Here is a 6,528-nt window from a genome sequence, read left to right as displayed (position 1 = left end):
AGTTATGTACTTTAGGGCCTTGAAATATATCATTCTGGCTTTTAATATTTCTGTTGAGAGGCCTCATTTTGTTTTGATGTGCTCGCTTTTTGGCATTTTTCTACCACAGCACTTAATATCACTTTTAAAAAATGATGTGTCGTGGAGATTGTTCTCTGGTTTATAGGGTTGGGATTCTAAATGCCTCTTGTGCTTGGATGTGTATTTCTTTTCCCAGGTTGAGAAACTTTTCTGTTGTGTTTTCATTATGTGGATTTTCTTTGTTTTTAGTTTTTATACTGGGTCCTACTTCTCCCCAGGGGAGTTTTAGGTTCTTCACCTTGATGGCATTCCACTTGGCTTTGCCTGTTGATGATGTGTTTTCCACTGAGACTTTCACTTAACTCATTTGTTTTCATTCTCCAACATTTCTGTTATTTTTTTTAGATTTCAATTTCCTAGCTAGTTTGCTCATCATGCTTCTGACTTCCTCACTTACATTTCTAACCAACAACCATCTTGTTGATGACTTTCTTCTCTGGGTCCTGAGTTGATCTCTTTACTCTGTTCATCTGCTTGTTTATATCTTCTTTGACACCACTAATAGTTTTCAGAAATAAACTTATGAATTCTTCATCTGATATTTTACCTATGTTAGCATCCCTGGATATCTGGGAAACAGTGACAAAAAAGAGAGAAATTATTCTAAGTTCAGTGTAAGTTTCTGAAAACGCTGAACTCACTGACCTCTCATTTCATACATGAGCAGTGTTTCATGACTTTCTAAAGTTACTGAATTTCTTATTTTTAAGCTAGAGTAGCCAATTTATGTAACAGCATGCTTTTACACCTGTGTCCCAGTTCCTGAAATAATGACTCTGAGACTTTATTATTTATGAATAAATGCCTAGGCCATAAGCCTTGGTTCATTTCCTAACTAGCTCATAATTTATTTTACCCTACAGTAACGTTTATTCTATTCTATGTGTGCCACATGGCAAGTTATCTCTTCTCAGTTTTGTGCATCCTTTTCCTCAGAGTCTGGGGTGAATCCCTCTCTTTGACTATCCCAGAGTTCATCTTTTTCTGCCAGAACTCCCACTTCCTATTTCCTGTCTCAGCTTATAAGCCATCAGATTTTTAATGACAGGCGATGTTTCCATACAGTACACAAGAGACTTTGTACAAAATTATTTTGAAAGTTTCTTCTTCTTCTTCTTCTTCTTCTTCTTCTTCTTCTTCTTCTTCTTCTTCTTCTTCTTCTTCTTCTTCTTCTCTTCTTCTCTTCTTCTTCTTCTTCTTCTTCTTCTTCTTTTCTTCTCTTCTCTTCGTCTTCTCTTCTTCTTCTTCTTCTCTTCTTCTTCTTCTTCTTCATTCTTCTCTTCTTCTTCTTCTTCTTCTTCTTCTTCTTCTTCTTCTTCTTCTTCTTCTTCTTCTTCTTCTTCCTCTTAACGTTGTTGTTATTGAAGTTCTGTGGATCTAACATAGGGCCTCTCATATGTTGACAAGTGTTCTAGTGCTGAACTATAGCCCCAGGCCGGATGGATAATTCTTAATCAATCAACAGTGCAAATTTCTGAAAAATATCAATATGTACTTACCTTAAAGTTATTGTCTTAGTTTATTTTCCTGTTGCTGTGATAAAAACACTCTTAAAAGAGTAATGTAAATCAGATTAGTTTTATTTGAGGTTGTAGTTCAGGCTGGTGGGGATATCAAGGCCAGTGGGAACTTGCACAGTCTGAAGACAGCAATGGGTGCATGCATGCTACTGAATTGCTCACCTCCTGTCTGTACTTACTCAGTTAAAGATGCCAGTAAAAGATACTCAGAAGTGGTGCTGCCTACAATGGGCTGGTCTTGTCACATCAGTAAACTTAGTAATCAAGAAAATCCCCTATAGGCGTGCCCTGAGCCAATCTCCCAGATGGTTTTCAGTTTTATTAGCAATCAACACTAACCATCACAGTTATGCATAAATATAATCACTATTTTACACATGTACAAATATAATGTTCTATTTCAAACATTAAAACCCTTTCAAGAAAAAATATTTTAAAAGGAAATAGAACTCCCCCACTGGAGTATGTGAGCAGTAAATTTTTCCAAATGCTTCTTTAAAGGTTTTAAAACCAAGTGTGAAGCCTAACATTAAGCCTGAATAAAAGCTTAATAAAGTTTAAAGTGAGATGTTCCCTTAGCTCTGAGTGAATGCTCTCTTCCACCTGCACCTCCTCTTTACTCCCACAAGGTTGCCGTTTTTTTTCTTTTTCTGCCACTCACATACCCGTTCCTTGTTTATGAAGCAGCAAAAGCCAGTGGCTCCCAAACCTGGCTGGTGATTGGAATCACCCAGGGAGATTTAAAAAAATACCACTGCCTGGGTCTCACCCCCAGAGATTCCAATTAAATTGGATTTAGAGCCACTGTATGAAGCAATTCAACTCACCAGGCTAGAATTTTACACAAAACATTCAATTATGCAAAGCACATCCCTCTGCAATACATCCAAACATCTCTTCTATCTCCCTTTCGGAGTCTGTAATGTGGGCAGTTCTCATGGGCTTCATCTCTACTCTGATTCTCTCGACTAATTGTGCAAACATGAAGAAGTTACTTAGTTTTGGCACCACGTTTTTCACCTGTGAAGCAAATAATAATCCCACCATAGTTTGCAGAGCTATTGTGAGTATCAAATTAAATTATACATGTGAGTAAAACAGAAAGCAATTTACCAATGCTAACTATTATGAGTCTTCCTGCTCAGGATCATCATACGTTGTTTGGATTACATCCACATGTGCTTTTGTGTATTAGGATTGCTGCAATTTCCTGTTTTTCTTTCTTTCTTTCCTTTTAATGTGTGCTTATGTAACTGAACTCTCGGCTCAATGAAGACAAATTGGGTACAAGAGGCATGACTTATGTTTCTTCAATATATATTATGTTTCTCATATCTAAAGACATTGTAAGAGAGTAAGAAAACGGAAGTAGAGTCTATAATTTTAAATTTCTCTTCTAATGCAGGATATTAATTAAGATGTTTTGCCCTCTCACATAAACAATATATAACCTGTAGAATATATATATATATATGTATATATGTATATATACATATATATATATAGAGAGAGAGAGAGAGAGTACATATTTAAATTTTGATTTTATGTGTAAAATTATTTTGCATCACAACACATCTGTGCCTGGTGCCCATAGCAGTCAAAAGAGGGCTTCAGATTCCCTAGAACTGGAGCTACAGATGGTTGTGAACCACTAAGTGAGTGTTCGGAATTGAATCTGAGGCCTCTGCAAGAGCAACAGGTGATCTTAATCCCTGAGCCACCTCTCCTAACCAGGAGTTTTTCCTTTCCATTATCATTTTCACCTTGATATTTCAGCCTACTGACTCTTGTTTCGTTGTTTGAGGGATGTGTCAAGATCTAAAGCAGAAGTAACCCAAGTCTTCCTTATTTTGATTCATTTTTATCTTATTTAAAAATAGCTGTGCACATTTATGGGCTGACTTAATAATTTTATAATGCATACAGTGTATGCTTATCAGTTGAGTCTAATTGGCATATCTATCACACTAGTTACACCATTTCTTTGTTTGGGGGAACTTTCAAAGTTCTCTCTCCTAGTGATTGTGATAGAATCATTTAATTATTGCCAACTGTAACTAAGGCCTCAATGATGGATAATGTTAGAAGTTGTTCTTCCAAGTCAATGTTAGAAGTTCTTCCTAGTTAACATACTTTCTACGCTTTAACTTCTCTTTTTCTGCCACACATCTCCTTACGTCTATTTTCTAGTTGATGGCCATCAATGTTTTGGCTTACACACAGAAGTGAAGTCATGCCTTATCTCCGATGTTTGGCTTCTTCCACTTAACATAATGTTTTCCTGTTCCACACATTTCACCACACACAACAGGATTTAATTCTTTCATTCTCTTTAACTTCTTTCTTCTGTATAATTATGTCTAGTTTCCTAGGGCCATCTGTTGAAGAGGATTTCTATTTTCAGTACATGATCCTACTATATGGCCTTTGTCAACAACAAGTTGCCTATAACAGTGAATTCTTTCCCTGATTCTCTATAGTGTTCCATTAGTTTGTATGTCTACTTTTTATGCCATGCCATGCTGTTTTTGTCTCTACTACTTTATAGTATGTTTTGAAGTTAAGTTTTGTAACGTCTCCAAATGTGTCATTTTTGCCCGGTATTGATGTGGCATGTAGGGTTGTCTGTGTTCCATACCAGTGTCAGTAGTATTTGTCAGTGTTTTGCAAAGAATGTAATTGGTATTTTTGACAGTAAAAACACATTGATAGTGCAAGAATGTTAATATTAGCATAGCACCATCCTTCAGTGATATTATTTGACTGACATACTATATGTTAACATCTTTGAACAAAATATGTGTGTGTGTGCACATGTGCATGCGTGCATGTGTGCGTGCGTGCGTGCATGTGTGTGTGTGTGTGTGTGTATACTTTATTCAAGACAAGATTGTCACCCTTCTGAGATGGCTATTGGTGGCATTTTGAGTGTATTTAACAATATTATTTTTCCAGTCCATGAACATAGGGCATCTTTTCATGTTTTATTATGTGTGTCTTCTTCAAATTCTTTCATTATTTTGCATTTGTATTGAAGAATTAATTTACTTCTTTGGTTAATTTACTAGTAGAAAAATTTATAGGCATTGCCAATAGGATTGTTTTCTTAATATCTCAGTGAGTTTGTTATTTAGTATAAAAAACACACTGCAAAGTTGTGTGTGTGTGTTGATTCTGTGTTGTACAACTTTACTAAATTCATCTATCAATTATAATTTTTAGTGATCTCTTTATGTTTTTCTATATATATCAATTCATGTCGTGTATAAAAAGATTATTTGAACACCTCTTTTTTTCTGTTTTGGGTGTCTTATGCCTTTGAGATGCATTACTGTTCTTAGATTACAGTTCGATACACTGGCTGGAATTTCCACCATATTAAATAAGACGGGTAAAAGTGAGCACTTTCCCTTCTTCCTACTCTTAGAAAAATTGATTTCAGCTTCTAACTACTAAATATCTTACAGGTTATTTACTTGTCATATGTAGCTATTACTGTGTTGAGGCACATTTCTTATATAGCTATTTTTTTTAGTGGTTTTCATGAGAGAATGTTGAATTTTACCATTTTTTATTTATTGAAATACTGTTTTAGCCCCTACTCTGCTCACAGACTGTTACATTTATTAATTTGTGTTCCTGGGCTAAGTCCCACTTGATTATGGTGTATACTTTTTTATGTGACATTTAATTTTTGTTTGTTTTCATTTTATTGAGAACTTTTACATCTATGTTCATTGGGGATATTGGTCTATTCTAGTTTTAGAATCCACGTGATCTGGTTTTACACAACGAGACTGCAAAGGTTCCTGCCCTTTCAATACTCTGTTGACCTGACTTTTGGGTGTTTGTGACCCAACACCCAAGAAAAGCAACTTAAAGGAGAAAAGTATTTTGCCTCCTAGTTTCTGAGGGTTAGTCTATTGTGACTGGGAAGGTATAGTGGAGTGAAAGAGTACACATCTTGCTGGTCAGTAAACAGAAAAAGAGAATACAGGAAAGAACCAGGGTAAGATATATTCTTCATGTGTCCTACTTCCTCCAGAGGCCCCACCTCTCAATGATATGATGGCCTCATCAGCAGATTACTCTACTGAGTAGGTCAGAGTCCTCAGGATCTAGTTGACTCTAGGAACAACTCACAGACACTAAAGCACATGCTTTGTTACAAGTAAAACCATCACAAAGGCTCTGGGAAAGTGTAAAGTGAATTAGCATGAGTCCTCTTTTAAACAATGTTTGGTTAAATTCAGCTTTGAAGCCACTTAGAACTGGGATTTTCTTTGTTGGAGACTTTTTATTACTAGCTCTTCATCAATTGGTGTTAGTCTAGTTAGCCTTTCTATAGCCTCATAGTCCTGTTTTGGTAGATCAGATGTATCCACAAGTGTATTCATTTCACCTAAGTTTTTCAACAAGGGGGAAGATATGTAGTTTCTCCTGAGTTAGGAAATATTAGACACTGATTTACTTAAAACTGCTTGAACTGCCTATGTGCTAAGTGTGACTTCACTTTGTACTTGAAACAGAGTGACCTGGAGGAACAGCTAAAGCAATGGGCTGTTGCCCTTAAAGACCTGCTGACTGTCACACACTTGTATAAACTATTGCTTGCCTCCCCAGCTCACATTGAGGTTTTAGAGTATAAAATGAGAATACAGACTGGATGCAGGATTGAAACCTTTCAGAGTTGACCTGACTTTGGCCCACCAGTGACATCTTTCTTCTGTTGGAAACAAGCAAAAGAAACTATGCTAAGTACCACCATTTTGTTTTCAGACTCCATTTAATAATAGGGAGAAACTAAATTCAAGGTCCCAAGCCCTTGGGAAATTGGGGACCATGGGGAGCCATGCTAAATTCAGCCATGTTAGAAATCCTAGGCTTGGGCTGCATGCTGTGACTCTTCTGAAGGAGGTCTTGTGTT

This window comes from Acomys russatus, chromosome 3, assembly GCF_903995435.1.
Source record: "Acomys russatus chromosome 3, mAcoRus1.1, whole genome shotgun sequence".
Taxonomy (NCBI): domain Eukaryota; kingdom Metazoa; phylum Chordata; class Mammalia; order Rodentia; family Muridae; genus Acomys; species Acomys russatus.
The sequence above is the reverse complement of the archived record's forward strand: the minus strand, read 5'-3'. Positions refer to the sequence as shown.